The sequence below is a fragment of the Ranitomeya imitator genome, chromosome 6 (assembly GCF_032444005.1).
Source record: "Ranitomeya imitator isolate aRanImi1 chromosome 6, aRanImi1.pri, whole genome shotgun sequence".
Classification (NCBI taxonomy): domain Eukaryota; kingdom Metazoa; phylum Chordata; class Amphibia; order Anura; family Dendrobatidae; genus Ranitomeya; species Ranitomeya imitator.
Genome location: NC_091287.1, coordinates 476,981,942 through 476,997,914, shown reverse-complemented (window position 1 = coordinate 476,997,914; position 15,973 = coordinate 476,981,942). Strand labels below are relative to the sequence as shown.

At 44.0% G+C, this 15,973-nt stretch overlaps 1 protein-coding gene across 2 annotated transcripts in view; it reads left to right on the top strand.

Moving 5' to 3' along the window:
* LOC138642934 (E3 ubiquitin-protein ligase RNF31-like) overlaps window positions 1–15,973 on the top strand; it is a 203,791-nt gene that overhangs the window by 106,296 nt on the left and 81,522 nt on the right. The window contains exon 1 of one of the 2 annotated variants that reach the window (XM_069731560.1): window positions 12,577–12,615. The exons of the other annotated variant lie outside the window; for it this stretch is intronic. The gene's annotated coding sequence lies outside the window, so the exon portion shown is untranslated. Of the gene's footprint in view, window positions 1–12,576; window positions 12,616–15,973 lie in introns of those variants that run through there. 2 annotated transcript variants of the gene reach the window in all.

Here is a 15,973-nt window from a genome sequence, read left to right as displayed (position 1 = left end):
GTCACAGCGACCCAGTTAGAGACTATACCATTTATAACCACCCTCTGCTTTCTATCACTAAGCCAGTTACTAACCCATTTACACACATTTTCCCCCAGACCAAGCATTCTCATTTTGTGTACCAACCTCTTGTGCGGCACGGTATCAAACGCTTTGGAAAAATCGAGATATACCACGTCCAATGACTCACCGTGGTCCAGCCTATAGCTTACCTCTTCATAAAAACTGATTAGATTGGTTTGACAGGAGCGATTTCTCATAAACCCATGCTGATATGGAGTTAAACAGTTATTCTCATTGAGATAATCCAGAATAACATCCCTCAGAAACCCTTCAAATATCTTACCAACAATAGAGGTTAGACTTACTGGCCTATAATTTCCAGGTTCACTTTTAGAGCCCTTTTTGAATATTGGCACCACATTTGCTATGCGCCAGTCCTGCGGAACAGATCCTGTCGCTATAGAGTCTCTAAAAATAAGAAATAATGGTTTATCTATTACATTACTTAGTTCCCTTAGTACTCGTGGGTGTATGCCATCCGGACCCGGAGATTTATCTATTTTAATCTTATTTAGCCGATTTCGCACCTCTTCTTGGGTTAGATTGGTGACCCTTAATATAGGGTTTTCATTGTTTCTTGGGATTTCACCTAGCATTTCATTTTCCACCGTGAATACCGTGGAGAAGAAGGTGTTTAATATGTTAGCTTTTTCCTCGTCATCTACAACCATTCTTTCCTCACTATTTTTTAAGGGGCCTACATTTTCAGTTTTTATTCTTTTACTATTGATATAGTTGAAGAACAGTTTGGGATTAGTTTTACTCTCCTTAGCAATGTGCTTCTCTGTTTCCTTTTTGGCAGCTTTAATTAGTTTTTTAGATAAAGTATTTTTCTCCCTATAGTTTTTTAGAGCTCCAATGGTGCCATCCTGCTTTAGTAGTGCAAATGCTTTCTTTTTACTGTTAATTGCCTGTCTTACTTCTTTGTTTAGCCACATTGGGTTTTTCCTATTTCTAGTCCTTTTATTCCCACAAGGTATAAACCGCTTACAGTGCCTATTTAGGATGTTCTTAAACATTTCCCATTTATTATCTGTATTCTTATTTCTGAGGATATTGTCCCAGTCTACCAGATTAAGGGCATCTCTAAGCTGGTCAAACTTTGCCTTCCTAAAGTTCAGTGTTTTTGTGACTCCCTGACAAGTGCCCCTAGTGAAAGACAGGTGAAACTGTACAATATTGTGGTCGCTATTTCCTAGATGCCCAACCACCTGCAGATTTGTTATTCTGTCAGGTCTATTAGATAGTATTAGGTCTAAAAGTGCTGCTCCTCTGGTTGGATTCTGCACCAATTGTGAAAGATAATTTTTCGTGGTTATTAGCAGAAACCTGTTGCCTTTATGGGTTTCACAGGTTTCACTTTCCCAGTTAATATCCGGGTAGTTAAAGTCCCCCATAACCAGGACCTCATTATGGGTTGCAGCTTCATCTATCTGCTTTAGAAGTAGACTTTCCATGGTTTCTGTTATATTTGGGGGTTTGTAACAGACCCCAATGAGAATTTTGTTACCATTTTTCCCTCCATGAATTTCGACCCATATGGACTCGACATCCTCATTTCCTTCGCTAATATCCTCCCTTAAAGTGGACTTTAGACAAGACTTTACATAGAGACAAACCCCTCCTCCTCTCCGATTTTTACGATCCTTTCTAAACAGACTGTAACCCTGTAAGTTAACTGCCCAGTCATAGCTTTCATCTAACCATGTCTCGGTTATTCCCACTATGTCAAAGTTACCTGTAGATATTTCTGCTTCTAGTTCTTCCATCTTGTTTGTCAGGCTTCTGGCGTTTGCGAGCATGCAGTTTAGAGGATTTTGTTTTGTTCCAATCTCCTCGCTGTGGATTGCTTTAGAAATGTTCTTACCTCCCTTCTGAGTATGTTTTCCTGGGTCTTCTTTGTTCAAGTCTAATGTTTTTCTTCCCGTCCCCTCTTCTTCTAGTTTAACGCCCTCCTGATAAGTGTAGCGAGTCTTCTGGCGAATGTGTGTTTCCCAGGTTTGTTGAGGTCCTGTTACAGATCTTTACTCAATGTAGGTAAAACAGCAAAAAAAAAAAAAACTTATGAAGCTGTTCGACTACTAAGGGCAATGTGGGATGACACTGGTGGTGTCACTGGTGCTGCCTAGGTGGCGCTATCAGGTGGTCACGTGAACGAGCACAGGGAGTGCAGGGACAAGGCACGCTGTGCACAAGGACCTGAGACTAAGTGTACCATCACAAAGTGGCATTTTGATCGCTAGGACGGCACGATCCGTGACGTTCCAGCGATATCCTTACGATCTCGCTGTGTCTGACACGCTACTGCGATCAGGGACCCCGCTGAGAATCGTACGTCGTAGCAGATCATTTGAAACTTTCTTTCGTCGCTGGATCTCCCGCTGACATCGCTGAATCGGCGTGTGTGACGCCGATTCAGCGATGTCTTCACTGGTAACCAGGGTAAATATCGGGTTACTAAGCGCAGGGCCGCGCTTAGTAACCCGATGTTTACCCTGGTTACCAGAGTAAACGTAAAAAAAACAAACACTACATACTTACCTTCCGTGTCTGTCCTCCGGCGCTGTGCTTCTCTGCACTGGCTGTGAGCGCCGGCCAGCCGGAAAGCACAGCGGTGAGGTCACCGCTCTGCTTTACAGCTGACCGGCGCTGACAGTGCAGAGGAAAGCACAGCGCCGGAGGACAGACACGGAAGGTAAGTATGTAGTGTTTGTTTTTTTACGTTTACTCTGGTAACCAGGGTAAACATCGAGTTACTAAGCGTGGCCCTGCGCTTAGTAACCCGATGTTTACCTTGGTTACCAGGGGACCGGGATCGTTGGTCGTTGGAGAGCTGTCTGTGTGACAGCTCTTCAGCGACCAAACAGCGACGCTGCAGCGATCGGGATCGTTGTCGTATCGCTGCAGCGTCGTTTTAGTGTGATGGTACCCTAAGCACTGAGCAGCGCACAGGACCAGGGGATGGAGCCACCGCGCGTGAGTGCAGGGAAGGCAACTGAATGCACAGAGTGCAAAGCAAAGACAGTACACGTGGTCAAGGAAAGCTGAGGGTCAAAAGTCAGACGAGAGTGTAGTACCTAGGGATAAGACAAAGAGTAAACGGAGACAAGCCAAGGGGGTCAGATAACAAGGAGAGACAGAGCAGTACAAAGCAGGATACAGAGGCGAGAGTCAGGGGACGAACCGGGTCATACACTGCACAGCAAGGCACACAGACACAGAAGCACAACAATTACGGATGTAACCTTGGTCAGCAACCACTAGCCGAATACACGGGAGTATCACCGACACCAAACCCAGGAACTGCCAACATTATATAGCCGCCCCAGAACCAAAGAGAGGCAAGCTAAAGTTAACCCTTACCTGACCAGGATGGAAACGGAACCATCCTGTCCAGGGTCATGACACAATGAAAGAATACTTCATACACTTTGTCCTTGATTCCTAATTTGCGCTTTTTTAAGTCTCTTTCATTCTTTGTCTTGTGGAATTAGATGATGTTTTTGGCCCCAAATTCTTCAAAATTATGCACGTGATTCATGAAGTCTGAGCAAAGTCAAAATGTTCTATTTTATGTCTAGTAAAAGTAAACTATTTTTGTGACTTTTGGGGGCCAAAAGTCACATGTTTTGCAAAATGGGGCAAAAATTGTGCTAAAACACTGACTCACAAATACACCAGTGAAGGGACTGTAGTGAAGTTGCGCCAAATTTTGTGACTTTTTACAAAGTCACAATTGATAAATCAAGCAAAGTCCATCCACAAAGCGGAAAACAAAAAGAAAAAAGACAAGTACATACAAAATAGACATAAAAAGGCCCAAATAGAATAATAAATTGAGTATAAACAAAAAACATAAAATACACAAATCAAGCGCAAAGGCAATGATGAATTGGAGCCATGGTTTCTTTTGGGCGTATTTTGGAATATTCAAAGAGACAAATCGTAGAATAAAAACAAAATGAAAAATGCCCTATATTATTATTATTATTTATTTATATAACACCATTAATTCCATGGTGCTGTACATGAGAAGGGGTTACATACAAAGTTATAGATATCGCTTACAGTAAACAAATTTACGATGACAGACTGGTACATAGGGGAGAGGAGCCTTACATTCTATGGGATAATGGGGAAGTGACAGAAGGTAGGAAGTGCAGCAGCTCGGGTGGTGGTGAGGCGGCAGCTCGGGTGGTCGTGAGGCAGCAGAATGGTTATTGCAGGCTGTAAGTTTTCCTGAAGAGATGGGTTTTCAGGTTCCCTCTGAAGGATCCGAGGGTGGTGGATAATCGGACATGTTGAGGTGTGGAATTCCAGAGGATGGGGGATATTCGGGAGAAATCTTGGAGGCGTTGCGTGAGGAACGAATAAGTGTGGAGGGGAGAAGGAGGTCTTGGGAGGATCAAAGATTACGTGAGGGAAGAAATTGGGAGATTAGTTCAGAGATATAGGGAGGGGACAGGTTGTGGATGGCTTTGTAGGTCAGTGTTAGTAGTTTGAACTGGATTCGTTGGGGATTGGGAACCAGTGGAAGGATTTGCAGAGGGGAGAAAAGGGGGAGTAGTGGTGAGAGAGGTGGATTAGTCAGGCAGCAGAGTTGAGGACAGACTGGAGTGGTGCAAGAGAGTCAGCGGGGAGGCCGCATAGGAGGGTGTTGCAGTAATCAAGGCGGGAGATGATGAGGGCATGCACAAGAGTTTTAGTAGATTGAGGGCTGAGGAAGGGACGGATTCTGGAAATATTTTTGAGTTGGAAGCGACAGGAGGTGGCAAGAGTTTGGACATGCGGTTTGAAAGACAGGGCAGAATCAAGAGTTACTCCAAGGCAGCGGATTTCAGGTCGGGAGAGAGCGTGAAGCCGTTAGCCATAATAGATAGGTCGGGTAGTGGAGATACGCGAGATGAAGGAAAGATGAGGAGTTCAGTTTTGTCTACATTGAGTTTTAGGAAGCGAGAGGTGAAGAAGGAGGATATGGCTGATAGACACTCTGGGATTTTGGACTGCAGAGAGGTGACATCTGGGCCAGAGATGTAGATCTGAGTGTCATCTGCATACAGGTGGTACTGGAAGCCATGGGACTTTATGGATTGTCCTAGGCTAAGGGTATAGATGGAAAAAAACTAGGGGCCCCAGGACAGAGCCTTGAGGGACTCCAACAGAGAGAGGGCGGGGTGAGGAGGTAGTGTGGGAGTGGGAAACGCTAAATGGGCAGTCGGAAAGATGTGAGGCAATCTAGGACAGGGCAAGGTCTTTGATGCCAAGGAAAGAAAGAATCTGTAGCAGTAGGCAGTGGTTGACTGTAGCAGTGGTTGACTGTGTCGAATGCAGAGGAAATTCATTAGTAATTTTGGTCAGGGCAGTTTCGGTGGAGTGGTGGGGGCTGAAGCCAGATTGGAGGTTGTCAAGAAGAGAGTTAGATGAGAGGTGGGAGGAAAGTTGAGCATGGACATGCTGCTTAAGGAGTTTGGAAGCAAACGGGAGCAGTGATATGGGGCCATAGCTGCGCATTGCAGTTGGGTCAAGGTTAGTTTTTTGAGGATGGGTGTGATGGTGGCATGTTTGAAGGCAGAAGGGAAGGTATCAGAAGATAGAGATAGGTTGAGGAGAAGAGTTAGGGCTGGAATCAGCATATTAGTGAGGTTGCGGAGGAGGTGGGAAGGGATGGGGTCAAGTGCACAGGTGGTGAGGTGTGATTTAGAAAGGAGGTGAGTAAGCTCTCCTTCAGTGATGTTGGAGAGGGAGGTTATTAGGGAAGGGCAGAGGTCTGGTATATGGAGTGGTTGGGATGGTGGAACAGTAAAGGTTTGCCTTGTTTGGTCAATCTTATTTTTGAAGTAGGTGGCAAAGTCCTTGGCAGAGATGAGGGGAGTTGGAGGTGGCAGTGGAGGGCGGAGGAGAGAGTTGAATGTGCTGAACAGTTGTTTTGGGTTGTAGGATAATGAAGATACAAGGTTTGTGAAATAGGTCTGTTTAGCAGAGGTGAGGGCTAATTTGAAGGCAAGTGTAGCTTGTTTGAAAGCAGTGAAGTAGTCTGGCAGGCGTGTTTTCTTCCAATGCTGCTCCGTGACCCTGGATGCTTATCAAAGTTTTTTGGTGAGATTGTTGTGCCAGGGTGCCTATTGATTTGTCGCACTTTGCCATGTATGAGAGCGGTGACTGAGTCTATGGCTGATGTGAGGGTAGTGTTATTAAAAGCAGTGGCGCTGTCTGTGTCATGGAGTGAAGATATGGAGGACAGAGGTAGAAGAGAGTCTAAGAGTCTGTGAATGTCAAGGTGTGTGAGGTTTCTGCGAGGATGTGCTAGTGGCTGGACATGGGGGCAGGTGAGGAGGACAAGGATGAGAAGGTGAGTAGATGGTGTTCAGGTAGGGGCAAGGGAGAGGTTGTGAGATTAGATAGGGAACAGAGGTGGGTGAAGATGAGGTCTAGTGTATGTCTGTCTGTGTGGGTGGCAGTGGAGGACCACTGAGTAAGTCCAAATGATGAGGTAAGGGACAGGAGTTTGGAGGCTGCTGGCTGGTGGGTGTAGGTGGGCACATTAAAGTCACCCATGATGATGGTGGGGATGTCAGCAGAGAGAAAATGAAGAAGCGAGGTGGAGAATTGGTCAATGAAGGCAGTGGCTGAGTCTGGTGGTTGGTATATGACAGCCATATTAGAGGGAGAATAGATACAGATGGAGTGAACCTCGAAAAAAGGAAGGATAAGGGAGGGTGGGGGTTGGATAGGGTTGAAGGAGCAGTTTTTAGAAAGAAGGAAACCCACTCCTCCGCCATGTCTGTTGCCAGAGCGAGGAGTGTGGGTAAGGTGGAGGCCACCATAACTCAGTGCAGCAGGGGAGGCCGTGTTGGGGGGCATCAGCCAGGTCTTAGTGATGGCCAGGAAGGAAAGGTTGCTGGAAGTAAAGAGATCGTGGATCACATGGAGCTTGTTGCAGAAGGAGTGGGCATTCTAAAGTGCTCCAGAGAGTGGAAGGAGGGGGGTGGGGGTCAGTGGCACAGATTTTAAGTGTGAGGGATTGCGGTAGTATCTCTTAGTGTGAGAAGTATAGGGGTGAGGATTAGTGGGATGTATGAGGCGGGGGGGGGCAGGATTGGTGGATTGTCACCAGCACTGAGAAGAAGCAGAGAAAGGGAAAGCAGGTGGGTGAAGGAGAGTGATCAGCTCATATTGTATTTTAGTAGGAGAGGTCTGAGGCTAAGGAGCAGGTCTGCAGATGAAGTGAGGTAGGGGGGTAAGAGAGAGGGAGAGATAGTTATTTGGTTCGAGGGTGCAGGGGTTTGGGATAGCGAAGGAGAGTGAGAATTAGTGGAGCAAAAATGGTGAAGGCAAGTGTGAGCATGGTTAAAGAGCAGGGTAAGAAAAGAAAAGGGACGTAAAATTAGAAGACATTGATTAGTCTTACCTACTGACCGATTTCTAGACTATTTCTAGTATATTTTTGATGTTACACTTCAAATGATGTCAAATCTGTCCAAGATCATATCTGACCTGCTCCATTCAACTTATACCATTCAAGTGTCCATGAAATGAAGCCAGGTGAGAGAGAGGGAAGGAGGAGGAAGCAGGAGGATAGTTCACAGCATGGAGCAATTAACAGATTGCAGTTAAAATAACAATTGACTACGCATCAAAGCTGAAGAAAGAGGCAGAATAAGATGGAGAGATGGACGGCCTAGGTGTGAGGAGCACGGACATATCAAATATGCATTCAGTAAATTTGAAGTATGATACATGGAATCAGGGAGAAAGCAGCAGCCTACCAGTTAGAATAGAGGAAGAGGAGTACATGGGATTCTGGGGTGCAGTGGGTATGCTGGATTAAGACATAGTTCAGACGTACCTGTGGATGAAAGCAGATGGATCAGGGCATGACAGCATGAAGGAGAATATACCATGGGTTACCATTCTGGCATATTTCTGATGTTACCCTATAGTAAGCAAATATTAATAGTACATGTAAATAACAAACAGGTACTTGATTGACACTATTTTAATCAAAAGAAAGTAAAAGTGATCCCACCGTGACAAGATGAACCCAATCATGATGCCTCTAACTCTTTTAGTTCACCTCGCTATGTGTCAGGAGACCACAAAATAGACAGGGGCAAAGCAGGACCCAGACCTGACTGTTTTGCATCTGATCATGAACAGCTATGTAGACAAGTTGCAAAGCCCAGAAATGTGGAAGCTCTTCTAAATAGTCTGGTGGAGAATATTAGATATAGTGTCATGAAAACATTGTCACTCACTGACTACAATTCTACATCCTTCCAGCAGTAGCTTAGGAGACATAGGCTATTGTCTGAACCTTGATTATTGCATTTGTGTTTTTCTTCAGTGGGTGAAGAACAGCAGACTATTGTTCATATGAGTCTGACTGTTGAGTCTTGAATTGAAGTGTGTGAAAGCTTTCACATTATCTATAGATTCTGATAGAGTCAGTGCAGACACACAAATTTATATTTGTATATAGCCGAAAAAACAGTATTTAGGTAGCAGAGTAAATATTCTCCGTGTGTTTGGCACTTACGAAGGGGCTCTGCGCCTGACACTGGCCTGCACCAAAGGTTGCTTTGTGAGGGAGCTGTCTAGTATGGACTAATACGTAACACTTTAAAAAGACACAGTGCTGGTCAAAACGTGGTTCATGTTTATGGCAGAATAAATTTTGTTTTAATTGAACACCCTGGACTTGGACGTTGTCTATTGCGCACATATTTGACTATTCCGAAGAGTGTTCCTTGGAGAATTGAACAGTGCGTGCCTCTATGAGATTGCTGTCAGGCGCCTATACTTTTTGGACAATATGTGACTTTCGTCTGCATTATGGATCACTGCAGACCATGGAAACAATTTTTGATTCACACTACATTTTCTGACCTATCGCCTTTGTTGAATGGCTTTTGCTTACAAATATGTCAGACTGAAGCGTGCTATTCAGGGTGTTGGAGGTGTAAATGTAACCCAGCTTGTTCACCCATTTCCAATGAGGTAATGTCCCAGACATGTTGGCACCCATAAATTTTGTACAGGGAGGATTTCTGGAAACAAGGACATTGCTATGTTTGGTGACATACCCCAGCTGATGTTTGCTTTACCAGGAATAAGCTCACCAAGCCATTGATTTAGTAAAGAATAGCTTTAGGCTGGGATCTGAACTATTGATGTTGCGCTGCCAATCTGCTACTTAACCAGACATGCCAGCATCACACGTATATCCTTTAATACCCTCAGATATAACCTGTCAGTTTGGGCTGCAGCTGTTTTGTAGTTAGCGATTCCCTAAGAATAAAAGGGAGAGCCATTTTATTCTACGGCTGAGAAATAATTAATTGCTTTCCAGGATTTAATGATTTTACTATCGGACAATAAAACATTTTCGCAGGCGAAGTAAAGATTTTGTGTCCTCTTCGATGTTTACCATTTTTAATTGTTGATCATTTAATTTTTAAAATTTTGTTAACTATAAAACTAATGGTAAAATAATACATCTATGAGACTGGGAAACTTTTCCTATGGGACCATTGCCATATTCAAACCGATAACTTTTGATTTTGTTAAAGGCAATTTGTTACAAGCTTTTTGCTACCCCAATATGCTTTTTGCTACCCCAAGGATAATGTAGGGACTGAGACCCTGATACCGGGCTGCTTGCTATTATTATGATAAAATCACTGTTTTATCTGCTGGTTTAGCAGTTCTCTGAATGCTGAGCTCTGGATAACCCTGCCCAAATCACTAATTGCCAGCTTTCTATGTGCACTGTGCATAAGCAGAAAGCTGTCACTCAATGGTGGGGTCGGGGTTATACGTAGCTCCTGAATATGGAGGACTATATGGCAACACATTTACTAGTCCTCTAATGATGATCTCCAGCTGATAAAACTGTGATTTTATCAAGAATACATTAACCCCTTAATGACTAATGATGGATGATGGACATAGTCCGTCATGGCCGGGTGTCAGCTCCTGCGCCAGGACGGACTGTCTCCGCCATGCATTTAAACTACTACTGCGTGTAAACAGGAGTGAGGCAGAGGGACGGGAGCGCCCTCTGCCTTCAGATCGGCATCCCCGCAACGTCATCGCGGGGCCCGATCGTTGCCATGGTAACCTGGGGTTGACCCCCGAGTCATCAAGCTACAAAAAACATGTGAGACCATGCTCACAGCATGGTGTCAGCTGCTTTTATAGGTATAATGCACTGCAATGCTAGTGCATTGCAATGAATTATACCTGCAAAGTGAAAAAAAGTGAAAGACCCATAAAGGGACTAGGTAAAAAAGGAAACAATAATTAAATATATTTAAAAAATTACAAAATAATAATAATAATACAAATCCACTAATAAATACACTTTTTTATGTTAAAAAAAAAAAAAATAAACAATTAAAAGTACACGTTTGGCATCGCCGCGTCTGTAAAAATCCAATCTATAAGGGTATGTGCCTCTGGAATTTTTATGCAGATTCTGCATCTCTTGGCAGAAAATGCAGGTGCGGATTCAATGTGTTTTTTATGCGGATTTTGTGCGGATTTCATGCGTTTTTACCCCTGCGGATTTCTATAATGGAATGGGAGCAAAAATGCTGAAGATCCGCACAAAAGAAGTTACATTTTCAGCACCATTAGCACAGCAATTTTTTTTTTGCATTGATTTTCATTGTACTGTAAATCACTTGCAGATCTGCAGCGTTTCTGCACGGGAAAAAACACTGCGGATCTGCAGGAAATCTGCAACGTGTGCACATGGCCTAAATTGAGACTAAAAGAAAAATTTTGCTGGCAAAATGTGTTTCTTTTTTTTTTTACTTCTGTAAAGCACCTGGTGGTTCAAATTACAGTGCTCACCACACATATAGATAAGTTCCTTGGGGGGTCTAGTTTCCAAAATGGTATCACTTTGGGGGAGTTTCTACTGTTTAGGCACATCAGGGGCCTTCCAAATGTGACATGGCATCCGTTTTCTCAACAACTAATTTTGTGCTCAAAAAGTCAAACCTTTCTCCTTCCCTTCCAGGTCCTGCCATGCGCCCAAACGGTGGTCTCCCTCCACACATTGGGTATTGCCGTACTCAGGTGAAATTGCACAACAAATTTTGAGGTCCATTTTCTCCTGTTACCGTTGAGAAAATAAAAAAGTTGGTGCTAAAAGATGATTTTTGTGGAAAAAGTGTCCCAGATCCTGACCCCTTCCTGTAATATGGATCCCCATCCTAGAATTCTTCCTTTAGTAATGTGGCCCATCCTGAGCCCCTTCCTTTAATATCCTTTGTCCTTCCTGGGTCCAGACATGTATGTCTTTATAGGATCTAGAGCAGGGGTGTCAAACTGCATTCCTCGAGGGCTGCAAACAGGTCATGTTTTCAGGATTTCCTTGTACTGCACAGGTGATAATTTAATCACCAACTCATTATCTGTTTAGGTGATTAAATTATCACCTGTGCAGTACAAGGAAATCCTGAAAACATGACCTGTTTGCAGCCCTCAAGGAATGCAGTTTGACACCCCTGATTTAGAGTGCTACAAGGACCCACACTTTGGATCAATATGCAAGTGAGGGTCGGGTCTAAATTTTGCACCAGGCCCCAATCGGACTCGTTACGTCACTGCCTCCCAGGTCCAGGTGTCTTTTTATTGGTTTGGAAACTAAGGCTACTTTCACACTAGCGTCGGATTTGGCCCGTCGCATTGCGTCGGGCCGAGATTCCGACGCTTGCGTTTGTTGCGCCGCACAATGGGTGCAGCGGATGCATTTTTCCGGCGCATCTGCTGCCCCATTGTGAGGTGCGGGGAGGTGGGGGCGGAGTTCCGGCCGCACATGCGCGGTCGGAAAAAGCGGTCCGTCGGCAGCAAAAAACGTTACATTTAACGTTTTTTGCTCCCGGCGGTCTGCCACAACACGGCGCAACCGTCGCACGTGTGCGACGTGTGTCAATACATCGCAATGCGTCGGTAATGTTACTATATGGGGCAAAAATGCATCCTACAAACAACTTTGCAGGATGCGTTTTTTCCCCTAAATGACGCATTGCGACGTATTGAAAACGACGCTAGTGTGAAAGTAGCCTAACACACTTCTTTAGCAAAAAAAAAAAAAAAGATGAGAAAAAAAACAAATGCAACTAGGATTACATCTAAAATGACTAATTTCTCACAGATAGTAAAAATTACAAAGTGACAATGTAGCCTAAAGATCATTATGAATCACATGACAGCTTTGTATGTACCTTGTCCGGTGTAGAACATCACACACTTATGAAAGTTATTTTATTATAGTTATAACACGTAAGTCATTGATGGAAACCTTCACAGTTTCTGTGCACAAGCTATCCCAATAAACCTATACTTTTCATTTGCATACATATAAGGAAGTTCCCAATCCTGTAAACTACATCAAGAAAAAAAACAGAATCAAGATTGTGAGAGTGATTCAGTGAGGAAGCTGGCAGTGCTAGGAGGAGCCGCACAGTGCATAATGGTCATTGTGTTTTCTCTACGACCTCTATTCTCTGCCATCCCGCACAAGGACCAGAACATAGTCCCGTAAGTTCTCATCATTTTTATCGTTTATATTGTATAATAACTTTCCTCCCGATCATCTGTTATACTGATGTCCCTCACTATGATATACTGTAGACACATGTTGTAGTAAAACTATATATAGCTAAAACTAAGGAATGAAACAAGTGTTTATTGCTGTTAGCAGTGATGGCCATCAATAGCAAAACAAGAATAAACCCCTGAGGAAGACAGAGGTGTTGGCGGAACCAGCGGATTTTGGTTCCTTCTTCATGCCTCTACTTTATTCATTGGGTAGCACCACAGGTCACACGAGCACATGCCTTGGTGATTCCTATTGGTATACATCTTGGATAGGTTGTGTGTGTCCTGGTGGTTAAACATCCACCTAAATTTGATATGTGATTTATAACTCTTCTGATTCTGTCTACCCTTTTTATTAATTTGTTTGTATCTTCATCTATCGGTAGTACAGGCGAAGGTTTGGATGATCACATATTATATGGAGAACCATGTTCTGATGTTGCACTTTGCTGATATTTTTGATTGTTGAGTCTAATAAAGAGCTAGAGTTTCTTCTGTAATTTTTGGCTGCTTTTTTGTTGGATGAAGTTGGCTACTGCCTTCATTACTCCATCTTTCTGTAGTTCCATTGTTACATTTGCTTTTGGGTATGCGTCACAACACTGATTATATCAAGGTGGTTCCTGTCATTACCACTTTAATTAGATAGGAATACATTTATTGTCCATATTTTACATGCATATTTACAGTATACGGTTATATGGTTATTAGTATAAACATAAATAATAATTAAGCCATTATTGTTTTATGTCTCCATTTAATATACTGTGTCCTTGACGGACACTTTGATAAATCTGGTCCATAGTGTTATCAAACTTTAAAACCAGAATTCTGGTATAAAAAGTTTTGAAAAGTTGGAAAATGTTGGCGCAATGTGAGTTTGCGCTAAAATGTTTCGACTTTTGGCAGGCTCACAACTTTTTCACCCAGATCTGATAAAGTGGGCACAGCTGGGGCAGAACAGGGGCATGGGAACCACAGCTCATCAAATTTATGATAAGTGGCGGCATTCCTTACACCACAAATCTTACTTTACTCCCTGACTGTTGTGAGGTTCACGCCACTTTTCAGACATGCCTGCCTCTCAATGAATCAGGAGTGTCTGACTCCAGCACCAACATCCAAAACGCTGGTCTTTGTGAATCGGTTCCTCTGTTCTAATTAAAAGCAACAGAAATGTAGGAAGAAAACCAAGGCCGTTTGTTCCATAATATGAAAAATGATACGAAATATGAAAACTGATAATCTCAAGATGTTACAGACAGGCGTTACGCATTCGACTAATAATAATTTTTAATAATAATTTTTATTTATATAGCGCCAACATATTCCGCAGCGCTTTACAAATTATAGAGGGGACTTGTACAGACAATAGACATTACAGCATTGTAATGACCAGAGGTCCGAATAAGATCCAGTGAGTCACAAACCAAGACCAAGGCAGAAATCTCCAACGGTATTTACTCAAAGGCAAATTAATCAAGGTAATATGGAGAATATTAAGGCAGATGCACCCCAAAGATACACTAATTCAGCAGCAGCTGAAATCACTGTGCCACTCCAAGGTCTCCTGAGAACTGTATACTACAACAGACTAGTAAGAAATTTACCTAACAGGCAACTAAAAACAGGAACAAGTGTAAATTGAATGTAGTGTTATTAAGGGAGCCCCTGGAATGGCACATTGAGTATAACTTACACAACTCTAATATAAGATACACCTCTAAAGTAACAATCTAACACTCTGAGCAGAGATACCCGGGTATCTATAACTATGGTACCGTATCCTGAGATGGATTTCCTCTCAGGCAGGAATCCGCACAGGCTGCAGCCAATCCTTATCTTCAGCGCCAATAAGTTACAGCAAGCTCCTCTTGTCTTGTCGGCCGATGCCGAGCCCAAACGCCGGGGACTTAGTTAGTGGTCTCACGATGTAGTCTCTGCTTCTGTAGCTCCTAGGAATGGTTCCACGACAATCCGTCCGTCTCTGTATCAGCAGTCTGCCCAGACTTGTTTCTCCACTCAATGCACAGGGAATCCACAGACTTCCAAATTCGTACTGGGTTCTTAGCAAAGTCTCCGTCTTTACTTAGATAAAATGTTAGCTCCTCTCCAGGAAACGTTAGCAACACAAGTCTCTCACAGACTTAAACAAAAGGTTAGCTCTTTTCCAGGGGAACGTTAGCAACAAAAAGTCTCTCAAAAGCTTCTTTTCCTCCAAAAACACTTGCAGTAAATCCACACACAGTCTCTTTTTAAGATCTCACAGCAGCTTCTCCTTTTCTTCCCGCCTTTTCTCTCTCAGCTCTCATTTCTCACTTTCACTTTACACTCGAGACACTAGACCCCACCCCGCAGCACACATTGTCTCTGGGAGGTCTGTCCTCTGCTGCAACAGGCAAAAACCACAGGGTCCTAGTGCCCTCTCAGTGGGACTACAGTTCACCCTCTTACATGCCACCCCACTAGAGGTTGGCGTCCTCGACATACCTTCCCACTCAAATTCATCTTGAGCATATCGCTGAGGCGGTATTCCTGCCGTAGATCGTGTAGTTCTCCTGAGTCCTACATCAACAGGTGCGACCTTAGAGGGAGCTAGAGTCTCTTCCATGGTCGTGTCAGTGGGCGTAAGTGGAGTTGTCTCCTCCTGCGGCTCGATGTCCTGTGATACAGCGTCAGGACCAAGCAGTTGACCTGATGCACTCTCCTCAACAACATCCTCCATATCCCCAACATTCTCATCACCCGAGGCCAGATCGGTCACAGGGGGCAAATAAGCAGACGCAGGAGTAAACACACCATCAAACTCAAGATCATTCAGAGCTTCCGCCCCTTGGAACATGGCCTCTGGCTCTAGGGGAGTAGGCGCCGAATCTTCAAACCAGCACCGTTGTAACATGTTACGATGCAAATTACGGGTTGGCCCCCCTGTCCCCACCGGTTTGACCTCGTACACTGGAATCTCAGGGTTCACCTGTTTTTTTATCAGATACGGTATCGCCTCCCATCGGTCACTCAGCTTTCCTGACCGTCGTTTTGTCCTCACCAACACTCTGTCCCCCGGAGAGAACAGCTCTGTTTGTACAGGTCGCGTGTCCTTATGGACCACCTGTCGAAGACGGTCGCCCACCACCTGATGCACCACCCTCAACCGCCGCCGATGCTCTCGTACCCACTCGGATGCAGTCCGAAGGGGGGCGGAGGAGGGATCTGGCATGTTCAAATCCTCAATGTCTCGGCCAGGTCTAATAGTAGAGAAAACACACATCCGCACTGCTCAAAGGTCCAACTCAGTGAC